Source organism: Coturnix japonica, chromosome 12 (assembly GCF_054131305.1).
Source record: "Coturnix japonica strain WE chromosome 12, WE-NBRP24, whole genome shotgun sequence".
NCBI lineage: Eukaryota > Metazoa > Chordata > Aves > Galliformes > Phasianidae > Coturnix > Coturnix japonica.
Window position 1 is genome coordinate 17,055,314 of NC_140674.1, and position 16,926 is coordinate 17,072,239.

Sequence of the window (16,926 nt, forward strand, 5' to 3'; positions counted from 1 at the left end):
TGTCTAGACAGTTTCACTTTAAACCTCCCTCTTAGTGAGACTAGTCACATCATTACAAGTGAATGGTGATTTACATTTCTTTCCAGTGTCTTCTGAGCTGACCCTTTCATGCTCTCATTTCTCTGTTTTTTGGCTACTCTGTATTTGCAGTTGTTTTTATGGAAAAATATCAGTGCATCACAGCCTGCTGGCATAACTGCCTCGTATCTGCCTCCATGTCGGTAAGGAAGTGTCAATGGCTTTGGCAAGAAGTACTCACTTTGTGCTGTGTCCAACCTTGTGCTCTATCTGAGCATGAGATGTTTCTTGGCCAAAAGGGAGGAGGGCTCCAGTGGCCCTGGCTCCTCAAGTGCTGCCCAACCCTGCCTCACTGCTCCTAGAAAAAATGGGTCCCTAGCTACATTAAAAATAATATATATATATTTTTTAAGTGGTTATTTTAAAAAATCATTATTTTCCTTCCCTGTTGCTCTTTGAAAACTTGTGAAAATACTGTTTTATTGGTTTGTTTTGCAAAGTAAGAAAAAATAACTTTGGGGTCTTGTGTATGTCCCTCCTGCCCAGGCTGCTTTGAGGCTCTGCATAAGTTCGTAGCAGTGGGAGCTGTGCCGAGCAGGAGGAAGGATCCTGGCTTACCCCCAGCTGACCCAAGCTCATTACCTGTTTATAAAAAGGCTCAATGTCCATGAATGCTCTGCAAATCTGGAAAACTGGGCTTCCTCCAAATGAGGTCTGCTTGTGTGAATGGCACACAGCTTAGTTTTGTGTTGGGGCTGGAAAGGAGGAGGTTTGGGAAGAGTTGTGCTGTCTGAAATCTGGGCAATGCGGCTGGGAGCTGAGTTTGCCTTTCCTTGCATGGGGCAGTGTCCTGCTCTCACCTAATGAGACTGTTTCCGATCCTGCTGGTCTGATAACTACTTTACACGTGTGCGTTTAAAAGTAATGTTGTTTCCCTGTAGACTTCTTTTCCTGTATCTCCTTCAGTTGCCTGATGCTGCTGATCCCACCTTGAGTGCTATGTGAGTTTCCGGCAGTTGGAAAACAAGCCTTGAGAAAGGGCTTTGTTTCTGTAGGAACACAATGAAGATTTCCTTCCCTTCTACCATGAATGCTGGTCTTTGCTTTTGGGGCTTGAATTGTAGGTACGTTAGGTATCTATTTATTCAAAATAGAGAGTTTAGTTGTGAAAAAGAGAAAAGCAAATCTGGCTTTATTGATTCTCTTCCTCGTTTAAGTGATCATAGTAGCAGCAGCCATAGCAAATGCTTGGACACGCTCATTTCTCCTTTGGCATTTGCTCTTGGTCGCCTAAGTCTGACTTTGAAGTGAATTTTCTGCAAATTTGTTTCTACATATGAAGTTTGGCACAAGGCAGATTTGAAACCTGGCACAGCAACAGTGAAAGGAAAACTGCTCTGAAACACAGGGAAACAATGCTGGCAGCATTTCAGTGCTATTTACCTTCCCCTGGAAACCTCCCTTGTAAACACTGGAGCCAGTCAAAGGCACTCCGTGCTCCCTTTGCAACTTGCATGCTCTCATTAACAGCCAGGCCCATTGGCTTGTGTGATCCCCAAACGCTTGTCTCAAAGTCTGTGCTAATTAAATAGGGAAGTGGCCTTCTCAGAGTGGGAGTGCAGCTCCTGAGTAGACGTTTGTGTGGATAACATGAGAGCTTTGAGTAATGGCATTTAGAGTTAATAAATGAGATTCAGAAGCAGCAATCTATGCTTCAGGGCTCAGTCTCTGTCACTGTAAGACCATCATTGGCATAGATGATCCTGTATTTATCAATGAAAGGTTGCTTAGTTTCTGACCAGGTTGTCCCCAGGCTGAGGTGGCAGCTCTTACATGAGGGGATAAGGCAAAAATAACAGTACCCTTAAAAAAATTTGGGAGTAAAAAATATTGAATGGGATTTAACCAATGTGCTGGGACCTGGGAAACCACTGACTTGGATTTAGCCTTCCTTCATGTTCTTGGACAATGCACACAATTTTTCGGAGGCTTTGCTCATCTGCTTTAAAATAAGAAAACAGCATTTTTCCCCTGCCTTTTTCAGTCCAAACACCAGCTATTGGATGGGTAGGAATCTGCTCTTTCTGTGGGCTCGTACAGTAAGTGCCAGCACTGTGCAATCATGGAGCCTTGATTGAATTTGAGGATTTTGATTTTTAGCTGTGATGCTGCCACTCCCGCCGATAAGGATGACAGCTGCAGCTCTGCATTTTCTGAAGTTTATTGGTTTCAGCATTTGTTTTTATGTTTCATTTTCTTGCGGTAAAAGCCACTTTTCACACATAACAGCCTGCTTATTCGATTTTTAAATTGTGTGGATGGATAGTAAAGGCAATCAGGAGTTAGCAGAAGGTGAAACAATTCCACAATATTACTAAGAAATCAGGTTTAATTTATGATAAAATGGTGTCTCTGTAACATATGTTTTGTCCTATTCATCTAGATTTAGTAAAAAAGATAGGACGGAGCAAGACACGTCTGAAATCTCTGGAGCTGGGAGATGCTGCCATATATAATTTGTTACTATTTTCTTGTGTCTCAGTATAAAATACTATAGATGAGAAAGATGAGTTAGGGAGGCAAAGGGACTCTCTTTGGATAAGCAGTGTTTCCTAGTTATGTTCAGGTGAAAGTCAGAAATATCACAGGCAGTATTATATGTGAAAGGGAATGGAAAAAATGCTGTCCTGGGAACTTTGTATCTAAGAATCCGAATGGCAGATACTGCTTGAGAGGGGAAGGCTTGTTTTTGTGATTACTATGAATCCTCATGAATGAAAATGTCATTTTTCTGGATTTATGATATAATACAGTCTGATTTAATGGCTGGCTACAAGCTCTCCGAGGGAAGAGCGGATGGCCCAGTTCCAACGATGCTGCAAATACAGCCTTTCTCCTCTGAAAAATGGCCATGCAGAAAGAGTCAGAAGAGAGCACGGTCATAGTCTGCCCTCCACCTCCCTCTTCCCCAGCTCATCACTGCTCTGCTCCCACCTGCCCAGCATCTTGGCTGTTGTGCAGCCTTGGAGAGCTGCAGAATGAACCTTCCGTACTCACACTGTGGCACTTCATTTCCAGCTGCTGCTATCCCAATCTTTCATCACTCTCTGCTGCCCACACTAAACAGTTCAGAAATATGAATGAGGTTCTTTAGTAAAGGAAAGCTGGGATCCTTCCTCATCCTTCCTGAGAAAGGTAGATTAAGCTCCATGCTCAGAAGTCTCCTGGGCTATGGGTAGTGCTGGGTGACTGACAGCTACAGGATGACCAACAGCCTGCCAGAGCAAGGGCCCGTGAGAAGTGGCCAGAGGTCATTGCTTTGATACCTTCATGCTATATTTTGTTCAGAGCCTGTGTGGATTCACATGTGACATACTGCTGGTTCTGCACAGTTAGTATTGCACATCTGGGAAGCACAGAGCAGCCAGCAGAATTATGCCAATGGTATGTCAAACACAGATAGCTAATTACCACCCTGTTCCACACTGTGCCCCTTTGAGATGCTGCAAAGAAACTTACATCCGGGTGCAAAACTTACATAGCAAATGCACATCCACTTGAGTTTTCATTTCTTCTTTACAAGCTATACCCAGAACTGTCCAGCTACTAGGACTTGCAATCTTGCTTCAGGGAGTAGGAAAAAGGAGACATCAAGCACTGGGTGGGATGGCTCTGTCTGCATCAGGGATGTCTGCACTGCTGAAATGCTCACAGGCTCAGCCCTGCAGGGTTCATTTCCTATCACGTTCCTCTTGATGCTCCCCAGGGTCTGTCCCTAAAACAACCTGTGTGCTCGCATGGGTGGCAGCAGTGTACTGTTTCCTCCCACTGTGGGGAATCCCAGTGGTATCTAATGCCTTATACAAGCATTGTGTTCGTGTGCCTCCTCTAACACATTTAATTTATCTTTATGGCCATGTGTTTGTCTACCACCTGGCACAACCTGAGGCTTTCAGCAGCCACCACGTCAGACACATTAATAATAAATATGCCAATTAGGTATAATTAGTCTGATAGCTACTTTGTGTTTTGCATCATGCATGAAGGTGCACAAAAATTGCCATGTGTTCTGTGCATTGTCTCACAAACCAAACACACGGGTACTCATCCAGATCCTGTACAAGGGACTTGTTCCCGAGTCTCAGCTTAAAGCAGTAACAGTCCTGTGCTTAATCACAAAAAAAAAAAGAAAAAAAAAGAAAAAGAGACTTCCAGTGTTATGTGAGTGATGCTGTTTCAGACTATTTCTAACCTGTAGAAAAGATGCAATGGCGGTGAGTTTTTTCATAGGGGCACACTGAAAACTGAAGACAAATGGCCTTGTTGTCCATTTTCTAGGGAAGTCTGGAGGAGCTCTTCATGCCAAGGGCTTTTGAAAATCCATTCTTTAATTTTGACAGGACCCTTTGGAGTGTGAGTGTTGTTATTGCTGGTGTTTGCAGCTTTTAGCAGATCCCACATTTGTGATAACGTATTTCTGTCTCTGACCAGCCGGCATAAAGCAATGCACAGTTACACTGTAATGAATAAAAGAAGGGCAAGTGGCTTTGTCAAGACCTCTGATGAAGTGTTCACATTTGATTTTCTCAACTTTAAGACAAGAATCAGGTTGATATTTTTTTTGTCCAAACCTGTTTGTTCATCTTTAGTTGTCAAACAGGAGTAAAATAGGTTTCTGGTTATCCCTGGCACTGTGCTGAATAATCCCTTCTGTTGGGTTATCAAGTGCCATCATCAACCCTCCATCAGGATCTTTTGCTGACATCTCTGAAGGACATTTCCATATTCTGATCCCTCCAGGGTAAAGCAGTTTGACACCTAATACAGTTCTCAAGGCAGAATGTGTTATGAAGGCAAGATTCTGCAATAACATTTATTCTCTGATTGCCTTTATAAACTCCCAACGCATCTTAGCCTTTTTATGTTTCTGACACATGCACAAGAGATGAAAGTTATCAGCGCGAAGAAAAGCAAAAATCATTAAGGATGCTGTCACAGGTGACTATGATATTTATTCATGCACATCTGGGGGACTTCTAACGCTTCCGGTATAGCCCAATAGAAATTATAGGGTTGGTGTTTTTTTAGCATTAACAGTTGTTAAATATGTCAATGCTACTGAAGGCAGAGGTGCTTTGCATAGAGAAATGTATGAGTAGCATGACAGTTGGTGAAATTCATTGATGAATGCTAGTAAGATTGATTGGAAAGAGTTATCTCAACTCCTCATGTGTTGGGGGATTTTAAATTAATTATGTTTTAACTGCGTTGGAGACAGACCTGAGAATGGAGCCCAAGTGGAAGCGACTGTTTGATAAGCAGGAGAGGAATAGAAAAGTAATCAACAATTTAGCTGTGTACGTAATGAAGAAGAAATAAACCACTGAAAATATTATTATAGAACCATTGACATAAATCAATTGCATGCTCTCCCCTCAGAATCCTTTTTCATTTCTAGTCATCCTATCTCATAAATTCTCTAATAGATGTAAAAAGAGTGCAGAGACTGACAGTGAAAATGATTAGAGATATGAGGAGATTTGTGCACAAGTGGAGGCAGTGAACTGAGACTGCTTGGAGAAGATTTTGCTTTCATTTGGGGTGTTCCTGAAAGCCAAACACTTTCTATCTTTTTCCTTGGTGAAAAGGAGAGAATAAAAAGAGTATTTCTGAGTGAGATGTAAATAATGTTCAATGAGAAGGTCTTGGGGTTGTAAAAGAACACGTGCACTTGTGCTTTAATAATTTTGGTGGTTGATTTTAAGTCAAATCTAGCTGGCTTCACTGAGGTAATTAGCCTGATTATTGCCAGAGGGATTCTCACACAATTAAGGTGAGCAACGTTTGATTCTTCTCACTGAAACAACTTGTCTGCACAGAACTGGCTGACAGAGGAGTGGTGTTAGGGCAGAACAATGGTGGGTGCTGACAGAAACCTTCAAACCCAGATGAAAGCCTGGCTTCTTCCAAAGAAGTTGGGCAGACATATGAGCTATCTGGAGGAAGCTAAAATCTAACAGCAAGAGGTGCATTCTCACATGGAACTGAACTGTTGCTGTTTCCACAGCTTCTCTAAAGGAAGAAACGTTTAATTAGCTCTACCATTGCTATTTATCTAAAAGAGCATCTGAAGTCTTCCAAAGATATTTTTTCCCCTCTCCCTGCTATTTCTAAGGCACCTTTCAATGTGGTACATAAGAACCATCTGGATATCTGGCTAGCAACCAGCAGGCTATGATACGGGAGGCTTTTTAAATACAGGCAAGCAGAACAGAAAGTAGAAAGAGTAGACAAACAGCAAACAGTTTAATGAAGACTGAAGAAGATATCGATGAAATCACTGAGAAAGAGGGTACAGAAATCCATTTGTTGTTCAAGGTTTGATGCTCAAAGAACAGGCTAAGTACTTCTATGAACCTCCAAAGGCATATTTAAGCTTCCTGGAAAGTGTACTTTGCAGGATAGAATAATTAAGGTATAATTAAACCACTAAGATCATTTTGTCCAACTGTTGATCCATCATCACCATGCTCACTAAACCATGTCTACTGGATTGACTCCTGAAATGAATATCCACAAAAGAAGGGAAGGTACAGCACTCAGCACAGATATGCTGGATTTCTATTAAGGAAGGGAACAGCTTTGAGATAAAGCGTACAAATTGCCAGACCTTCTCCATCACCCTAAGTTCTAGAAATTTAGTTTTTATCTGGTTCATAAGAAATGAAGACATTTTACAAAATGTGAATATGTCTTTTTTGATTGACATTAAGAGTTTCTGAAGGCACTACTGCAAGGTTTTAGTGTGAACAAACTGATGTTTACTTATTCAAACTCACTCAGGTCAGCGGACTTCACTGTGTATGGTAGTACTGTTCCCCATGTGGAACATGTCCATGCGTGTGTAGATGATGATGTTGCAGCCTGGCAGAGTAACACTCTAAAAAAGCTCCCGTTGTCAATTAATGGGAGTTTTCTTTCAACTCTGATAATTCCGGAGGTGAATCATGACTTGTGGAGTTACAACAGAATCTTGTAAGTTCTGTGATGGTTTTTGACAGCTTGATCCCAGCAGGGGAAGACTCCTTGCTTGAAATCTATCAACCTCTTCATCACATGGGAGAAATGAAAAAGAAACCTGCCTAGAAGCTCAAACCAAGTTTGAAAGGGAATCCTCTCCAACTGAGCTGAGTCACTGCAGACATCTTTACATGACAAGCATATTCATTGAGGGAACCATCTAAAGGCGGGTGCACCTAACAAAGACATCCTGTTCACGCTTAATGCACCAGATAAATTGTCTTAAAATGTGGAGTTATTTTATTAGTTCTTAGTGAATAAATGCACTCACATATGTATCTCTGAAGAGATTTTTAATTAATTGCTTTCAGTCTTACTCTTTTTGTAAAATTAGAACAATGAAGGCATAGACTGGCTATGGAGTTTGGCCGAGGAAAGATTATACTAATCCACTTAAAATATGACTAAAGCAGCAAGCAAGAAGAGATAAAAGCTTTTTTTTTTTTTTTTCAAAACTTGTTTACCTGTGACAAAATCCTTCCATATCAGCTGCATGCAAATTGGTGGATTGTCTTAATTAAGCTCTACTAAAAAAAGATTTTCCCGTGGACTTCTTGGACTTTACAACCAGAGGATAATTCCTGTGATGATCTTTGCTAGATGGAGAAATGCACGTTTCATGCAATTAATAGTTAGGAGGGCGGAAAAGCTCTCAAAGAACAGAGTTGTCATTGAGATCAATGTCTTATATGGAAGTAAATGAAGACTGAGAAGTTTTCAGAAGCTTACACTGTGTCCTGATGCTTGGGTTTTCAAAAGCCAGGATGCTCATCTTCCACAAGATCCTCTGGTTAATAAAACGCTATGGTTACAAATGAACTTCCTTTGTTCCCTGCCTGGATTAGTGCTCCTTGAAGTATATGTGCTTTGTTGGAGTCATTGAAAGCTGGCCTAGTTGCATTGATGTTTTCCACTCAAGCTCTCTACCTGAGACACTTATTTCCTGGATCAGTAAACTTGGCCTTACAACAGACATCCTTACACCGGCTCTACAAGGACTATTTTTCACAGCCATCGATTCTTGCACTATCACCACAACCAACAGCAGCTCTGGAATTCAACATACGAGCTCAAAAACTGCTTGTCAATAGATAGAAGGGCCTCAGCAATCAAAGAGCACAGGGAAATTCTTGGGGCCTTTTTGCTCTTCGGTTATTCTATAACTCCGGGTCTCTGCTTTATGTTGCTATGGTCAAAACATGGTTATCTGAAAACTGTTTCTGCAGCAGCCTCATTGAGTACTTAGGACAGAGGAGTTTGGGGGTGTTTAGCTGGAAAATGTGCTGTGCCAGGGCTGCTGCTGCTCCCCACATCTCACTCCTGGCTCTGCTTTCCTCCTGCTTTTATTGCACCAGCTCTGGTGCTTGCTGAGTCCCAGCTGGCATCCCAAAACCAAAGCACTGTTTTCTGGATCATTTGTGAGCTGATCTTATTTGCCAAGAGGAGTAGAGGGATGGGAAGGGGGAGGCAGCAGGAGAACAGGAGGTGACACAAGGGCAGCCTGGCTGCTGGGTCTCTGGGGCTGACATCCCAAAGCCGCAGCTTCTAAGGTCAGCGTCAGTCTGTCTGGCAGCTGCTCTGAAGAGTGTGCCTGCTCCCATGGATAGAGACGGGCACAGGTCTCCAACAGATTTTATATTCCTTTGTTTCCTCTGACTTTGATTTAACCACAGACTGTGATGCTTTAAGTACCAGATATTAATTAGAAGTGGTAGGCAGTGTGTCCCAGAGGGACCATACTAGTGGCCTTCTCACCATTCTGAGTTTGACTTATTTCAAGTTATTGCTCTGAAATATTATTTATTCACTCAGGAGCCTGACGTTTATAGGGCCCGTCTAAATTTGCAAATAACTAATGGCTGTCAGGAAGGAGTACCACTCTGTTGAGGTGGAAAAATTGCCTGCCTGCAAATAAAGTACAGCCAAATAAACTGAATGTTTTCTGCAACACTTCTTTAAGGCAGCAATTTTATCGCAGCCCTCCTCTGGTACTGGGACTCGGAGGCACAAAGGGCTGTGCCATGCATGGGCTTCTGCTGGGACAGTGACACTGGGAGATGGACCATATTGGGCTTACACAGAAACTTCAGCCTCACTCCGATCTCTGATCCAGACAGAGAAGTGGGGAAATGGGACAAATACTCTTTTGTCTCCTTTGGTCTTCAAAATACTTCTGGTGGTGGTTTATGTAGGGCAACTTAGTGGCATGCAGAGCCAGGAGGAATGCTGTATGTTCCTGAATGTCAAAATAGCCAGGTACCTGGGGGTGGCTGGGACTGGTCCGAGCTGCCACATGCCCATTGCATCCACTGCCTGGGCATCCAGTCATAACCCCTGTTAGTGCTTTAGGGTCATCTTTCATCTCCAGCTGTTTTCCCCCTTTCTCCCAAAGGACACCTTCTCTGCTGTTTTTGTATCTCTCAGTTCCTTGGGACATTTGCAGGCAGGCCACTGCCAAGGGGCCAGCAGGCAAGACTGCAGGTTTGGGTGAGGTTTTGGCCAGGCTCTGATGCAAACAGATACCTTAAGAATTTGTGTGTTTACTGAAACAGTTTTGAAAGACTGCTGAGTGCCTCCGAGCTGACAGGTTACTCCTGCAAAGCTACAGAAATGGATGATAAACAAACAGTGGGGAACTCCTGATCATTAACAGCCATGTCGCTGCTTCTAATCTTTCAGGGATCTTGGCAGAAGGTGCTACAACTCCAGGACTGTTGCTGGTTGTCCCTGCAGAACTTTTATCAGAGATACAAACATGGCACCCAGCAATGAGGGCCGAACAAGCTGTGATTTCTCTGTTTTATCTTTAAAAATGAACTACAGCTTTACAAATGGTCTGTACAAAATCCTGCCTTGAACAAGCACAGATATGGGCTAACCGTGGCCAATAGTTCAGCTTTATAATAAGAAAGCAAAAGCAGTATTTGAAGAAAGAGGCATAGCAGGAGTTTTAGCACTATCCACGGGGTGTTTTAAGTTGGGATTTCACCCCAGACTACATGAAATCAATTTTTTTCGTAGTGAAGATCCTCTGTGTTTGCTTTGTTTTTTGTTTCCCTAGTTCGTCTAGTTCTATTGCTCTTCCCAAGCAGCACTAATCCAGCACTGTGTGTGCCCTGACAACATAAATGCACAGGTACATCTCATGGTGACTGTTGGTGCGTGGCGTGGCTTCTTTGCTCTCTGCTGTTCAGGCTTGCTTCTACTTTTAAAATAAACAGGGATATGTAGGATTGTTATGGTTCAAAATCACTGAAAAGTTGGAAGAGTCGACAAAAAAGGGTGCCACACTGCTGGTCGGCTTAATGCTGGCACAGCAGTCCCATCCATTCAGCAGGCACCTGACTTGTTCTACATGCAGTGAAGTAGTTGGACTTGATAAGAGACCTGTGGCTTCCTATTTGACATAAGTACAGTACAAAATTAGTTCAAAAGGCAAACACATCCCTGTTCTATAACTTTCTCCTCCTCATTTGTTTCTGAGTCAAAAGCGCTTGGTATTTTGACAGCTGCTTTTTTTTTTCTGTCTGAGAAAAACCACTTGACAGAAACTCTTCACCCAACTGCTTTTCCCCGCTTTTCAGCCATACACCAGATGTTAGTTAGTTTCCTTTCTGTCTGCTGCTTCACTGCTCCTCCACATCTCCCTGGCATGCCGTCAGCGCCCTGCATGACTACACTGAGCCACGTCACCCCTGTCCCCGCAGCCGGCACCTGCAGGGGGGTACAGCTTCGGGTCCTGCCCTTGCCTGCGCTTGCTGGGATCAGGAACCTTGAGGTAATAACCTCCACTCACCAGCTTCATCACTAAAAACTGTGAGGGCATATTTACTTGTTCATGCTGTGCCAGACCCTGTCTCATAATGTTCGAACTCTGCAAGCACTGCGAGAGAGTGGCCCATGCCGTGCGCGGTGGATGATGCTGACTGTTCCTTTTAGCAAAGCTGTAAGAATTCAAACGTTTGCCATGAATATTCATATGAATCTGAAAGCTGTTAACCCGGCTCTCACATCTGCCTGGTGGGAGCCCTTCAGCGCTTATGTGTTGATCGTATGACTCCTCGCAAGACAGGAACTTTAAACCTGACTGCTCAGATAGTGACGGGAATCCAAGATGAAATTGTGCGCTTGGTTGTGAAATCTGCTACTCACTTGGTTAGTTAGTTAAACAAATCATCTACCCGAGGAACACTACATGACTAAAGGAAGCAATACAGTATGAATCTGCAAGTGTCTGCCATTCCCAAAAGGTCTGCCAGCCAAGTGTTATTTACTGATGAAATTCCCAAATAATATCAAATAAATAAATGAGAGAAATGCATGAGCTCCACAGGCGATTCATAAAGCAGGAGGACGAGCGAGATTCATAGCTTAAAGGAGTCGTTCAGCTTTTGAAGAAAGCGGCGAAATTGTTTCTCAGCACAGTGAATCAATCTGATGCAGCTTACTTCATTATCTGCTGTGCATTGGCGGAGCAAAGGGAGCATGAAGAGATTTGGAGTCACTTCTGACAGGCTCTCAGACAAATGGATATTTGCTACTGGCAGACGTTATTGTAAGTGGCAAATTTGTCTGGAATAGTTCTGAAAGCAGATTTAGTTTTGAATCATGGGATTTGCAATATGTCTTATTTACAGTCGAAAACACCTGAAATATGAACCTGCACCTGCAACAAAAGTTTGCTTTGCGTTTTCCCTTTTCTTGAACGCTACGTGCAGCCTCGTTCCCTAAGCACCACCGCCTACATGTTCACTGATACACTGTCCCACAGGTCTAGAACCGCTGCCTATGGTGATGCTGGGGATTGCCCAAGGCCCCAAAGGACGGAAAGTAAAAAAGGAGAAATTGCCAAAGCCTCTGGATAAAAAGGAGATGAAAAGATGGGTGTTTGGCTTCCGCGTGCTCGTTTCTGACACAGGTTTAATATCTCTGCATAACATCTCTTTAATCCATATTGCAAACTACTAGGAACATTTTCTTGAGATAATTTTTCCCCTATTATCATTTTGTACCACGTAGTAGTGTAGATAGCATGGGTTGAAATGATTTTTCCCCCAGCCTGCAATGCAAAGCAAAGCAATGCGCTTGACTGAAAAGTTGTTGTTCGGATGCTGAATATTTTTAGGTTGTATTTCTTAGGGGGAATTCTCACTGTTCCCAAGCCAGTATTGCCTCTCTTTGGCACAAACTGTATTTGCTGTGACTGAAGGCATGTGGCACCTTTGTTGTTGTCAGCAGTGTAGCATTATTAAGTGAATGACACCACAACCCACGTTTAATTTGTTATGATCACTGAAATTCTCCTTAAAGGGAACATTTGCTAGGATGAGTAAATTCAGATTCCTCTGTGAGTCCCTGATACACTGGGATCCTTTTTCTAATGAAGCTGTAATGAAAACACTCAATCTACCAGAATTCTCTAAGTTGTGAGCATTTAACAACAGCATAGTAAAGTATGCCTGTAGACACCCACACTGAAGTAGGTTTAAAATGATATCACAGCCTTCACTTTAATACTTAGCAGAGTAAGCGGTACTATATCCCTTGCTGCAAGACATGACTCTCAGCTCCTTTAAGTGTATTTTTAATAGCTCCTGTGAGAAGCATTTCCGCAAGCAGAGCATTTTGTTGTTGCTAAATACCTCTCACTCTGAAGTCTCTCTGTTGTTTGGGAATTTGAAACTTTAATGCGCAAATAGAAACAATTCATCAGCCCAGGGAACGTCACACTCACATCACACACCCCAAACAATACTGATGCTGCATATACACCTAGGTAAGGCTTTTGTTCATTAAGTTCCTGCTGCTTATCTTGGTGATACACACAGATGCAAATACAGAAACTTACAGCCCAGCACTGAGCAGGGTCACACACAGACCTCACTGTCCTGCTCTGTTGTGCAGATCCTGACTCTGCAGTTTGGACATTTTTAGGTCTAGCAAAGCCAAGGAGGCACATCACTAAAAAGTCCATGAATCTCCCAACTTGGCATATCTACTCCAGGACTTTGGTTGAGATGAAAGCAGCCTTGTTCAGAGGCTGTTCCTGTAACAATGCTAACCATTTCTCCAGTCCCCAGCCCTGGCTGCAGCCCTTTGGGTACCCAGCAGAGCCCCGATCACATATATTCCCCACACCGCTGTTTTATGGAGGGGGGGGGGAGGGTGGTAGGGGTTGGCAGCAGCACAGCAGGGAAGCCCTCCCTCCTTCTGGCTGAAACTACAGTTCTTATCCAGCAAAACAATGTCAACAGTGCAGAGGAAGCTTTGATCACGCAAAAAGGATGGACACGTTATGTTTTTGTTTTGTTCTTTCTTTTCTTTTTTTTTTTTTTTGCAATAAGTTATAACCCCAGGAGTTCCTCACCAGAAAATCCAGCCCTTTTCCATTTTCCCCTTCCCAAATGACAGCAGTGGCACATCAGACACATTTTCCATGTTAACAGCAGTCTCCTCCAGATGACAGATCTGTCGCTTTCCCCTTCCCCTTTTATTTTAGGGCATCCTCCCCTCTCCACCCCAAATGCAGCTCGGTAGCTGAGGGGCGAAGTGTTTCCCGCATGACCTCTATGCATTCCGCTCACGGGAGCGCACATGCAGTGGGGAGGACTCCGGAGCCGCTTTGTCCCCGAGACATTTCTGCTAGAAACCCCAGTGCTGTCGGCAGCGCTCCCCGCAGCCCGGCCCCCACCTGGCTGCACAACCCGGAGCACCCAGCAGCAACAGCTCCCTTTGTCTCGCATGCAAATCCTACCTCCGACAGCTGTCACATCTTCCTCCGAGGCGAAGCCTAATTGTTAATAAACAGAGCTCCAGCCGTATCCTCCAAAGTGCCACCAGTTGTTAAGCGCTGTCATCGTCCCCTCCCGGTGTTCCAACCCCTTTGGACCATCGGTGTCACAACCCCTACTAACTCATAGCTGGGTGCTCCCCGCTCAAAATGTCTGAGATAGTTTGGAAGGACAATGGGAATGACAGGCACACTAGACAGCCATGCTTGAAATTAGTTATCTCCGGCGCACTTAAGGCTGTTTGCAGCGCTTTAAGGCATTGCTCTCGGGAGGGTTTATTCACCCAGGCTGGGCGCACTGCTCCTGCCGCGATTCATTGCTGGGAGAGAGCGGCTGCTGGAAACGCAGAGATGGCTCTCACCCCACGCATCCCCCCGCGGCTTTTAAACCTCCCCGGGAGAGGAAATTGCTTCAGTCATCCTTAAACTCACTGAGGCTCCTGTGCCTGCAGAACTGGGCTTCACACATTGTTTGGAAACTAAGGGAAAAGCTGCTCCGGGAAAGGGAAGGAAGGGACTAGAGCTCCTGAAGCCGATGCAAGCAGCAAAATGAGGGCAGCAGCACCTGAAGGGCTGAGCTGGGTGGTGAGGAACTGAGAGCTCACGGAGCTCCGTGGGGTAGATGAGGCAGGAGGGGAGCAAGGGGTTGTAGGGAATGTGCCAGTGGCTGGAATTTATGGGACAGAAGCAGGCTGCACTTCCCAAAGGGTAAAATGCCGTTTGCAGAGAGGGTCTTGTAAACTAGATTTGCAAGCTGACAGAATGCAGGATAGTAATAAGTGGAAGAAACACAGACAGTGTGGTATTTGTGGTGTGTGGAGAGGGGTCGTAACTGAATGCTACCAGACTGCTGTTTTCAGTACACCTGTGTGCATCCTTAGATCTCAGATCAGAAATATTACTGCCCTGCTGAGCATTTTGCCCCTTGGCTGCTACTTCATCACCAGCCTGGTGAGGACAGATCAAAATTCGTTGGCTAACATTTGCTGTCAGTCCGGAGTTGCTGGTCCCAGTGTGGTCCCTAGTGGACAAAAGGAAAAGCCACCAGTGCAGCTGCACCTCCAGCAGCAGCGGCACAGAGGCAGCCTGAGGCATTTGGCACTCTGCTTCTCACCAGCACCTGCCTGAATTTTTGGTACCATTCAGTCCATGACCCTGGGATTAAAACGAACATACTGTGCACAGTGACAATCCCTGCTCTGTGGTCATTTAAAGAAATCTTTCTCTACCACCTCTCCAGCATCTTTCTAAGCACTAAACCTACCCTCAAGGGAGAAGGAGAAAAGGAAGGAAATAAAAGTTGTCCTTGTCCTGAGCAGTGTCTCACTTAAGGGCTCACTGTGCCATTGGTTTGTGAGCGGGATGGCACAGCAGCTCAAGAGGCATCAGACATTAATGCTGGAATCACACAGACCTGGGGGTTCTAACTTTGTTGGTGACTGCTTAAGAGCTTTCAGTGCTGAAGTGGAGACAACTGTGTTTACAGGCAGGCTGTAGCAGGGGATCATTGCCATCTATGAGCACTGTTCCTCACCCCTGTATGCAAGGTGGCTCATAAAGAATGGATGGCTCTAAGCTCCCCTCACATGGTCTGTAGAGAACCCCTGGACCTCCCTGCTACAGTGATCCCAAAGGAGACCTTTGGTGATAAGTTGAAAGTCACTCTGACAACAGGCACAACTGTCAGAGGGAGCTACACGTCAATGGCCATGATCTGCAGCAAACCCTCTGAGAAAGCCCATTGCTTGCAAAGGAATTGCAACAACTTAAAAAGGCTCTTGTCTACCTGACAGATATGTGTGTAGGAAACAACCAAGGAGGGGTGGAGAGGAAGAATTCAGGAGCTTTGTAGTTTGCATGCTGATTTTAAGTCAAACAATATAACGAATGGAGAAAATAATGCATAATTTCATTATGAGTCATCCTAATTATAACAAGAATTTGATAGAAACATAACTAGGAAGTGTAACTATCTGTTACACATTTCTAATTGCGCAAGGGAAGTACACAATATAATTAGAGCTGCAGGTTACACATACAATAACCTTTTCTCCTCCCGTGGTGATAAATCCTCTAGGAACATTATGAATTTGTTTTGAAACTGCATACCTATCAGACAGCACTCTTTCTACTCTCTTGCTGTGTGCTTTTCAAAACATGTCTGCATTTGAAACAGCAGCAGGGAGACTCGTTAATCCATAGGTACTTGGTGTGAGCCACGTGCTGAAGACATTGGAGTGGTGATAATGGCTCTTCCATGCTGCATCAGCTCAGCATTTGACTGGCAGGGCTGCAGATACAACATGCACAGCAGGTAACACTGTGCATTAAGAATGTATAATTAGAGCATAAATGAATCATAGAATCATTAAAATTGGAGAAGACCTCTAAGATCATCTAGTCCAATGGTTCATCACCACCAGTACTGCTACCTGACCACGTATCTCAGTGACACATCATCATGTTTCTTGAACACTTCCAGGGATGGTGACTCCACTGTTCCCTGGGTAGTCTGTGCCAATACCTCACAACTCTTTCAGGGAATAATTTTTTCCTAATATCTAACCTGAACTTTCTCTAGTGCAACTTAAAGCCATTACCCCTCACTCTATCATTAGTTACCTGGGAAAAGATGTTAACCTCTTTGCTATTTCCTCCTTTCAGGGAGTTTTAGACAACAAAGTTTTAGCCAGAATAACCCTTTAAAAGAGGCCAAATTCTGTCATGCACATCCAGATACTCTTGGGCTTTCTGGCGGCTGAAGTCAGAACAGGGCTTTATTTATTATTATATTCCATAGAAAGGGTGAGTCCAGCATGAGGGAAGACAAAATCCTCATGTTGAACCTGGCTACATGTTTTAATCCCACCCCTGGCTTTTTGATGAAAAAATTACTAAGAAAGTCAGTTGATGTCAGTGCCTCCATTTACAGCTCTAGCTGCCCTCCATTCTCTTTCCTGTGGTACAACAGTCAACACTGTCTCTGCTGCAGCTTTGGAGTGCTCACACTCAGCCAGGCTGCCAGGTGACCAGTCGTA

The 16,926-nt window shown here is 44.0% G+C and overlaps 2 protein-coding genes across 10 annotated transcripts in view; one reads left to right on the plus strand and one right to left on the minus strand.

Moving 5' to 3' along the window:
- Nucleotides 1-16,926, minus strand: part of LOC107318146 (calcium-activated potassium channel subunit beta-2) — a 107,966-nt gene that overhangs the window by 60,215 nt on the left and 30,825 nt on the right. The window contains exon 1 of one of the 7 annotated variants that reach the window (XM_032446557.2): nt 13,853-14,399. The exons of 5 other annotated variants lie outside the window; for them this stretch is intronic. The gene's annotated coding sequence lies outside the window, so the exon portion shown is untranslated. Of the gene's footprint in view, nt 1-13,852; nt 14,400-16,926 lie in introns of those variants that run through there. One more of the 7 variants, XM_085513273.1, reaches the window with a different exon arrangement.
- The window catches only part of TBL1XR1 (TBL1X/Y related 1), a 375,211-nt gene that overhangs the window by 50,448 nt on the left and 307,837 nt on the right, over nt 1-16,926 (plus strand). The gene's annotated exons all lie outside the window — the stretch shown is intronic.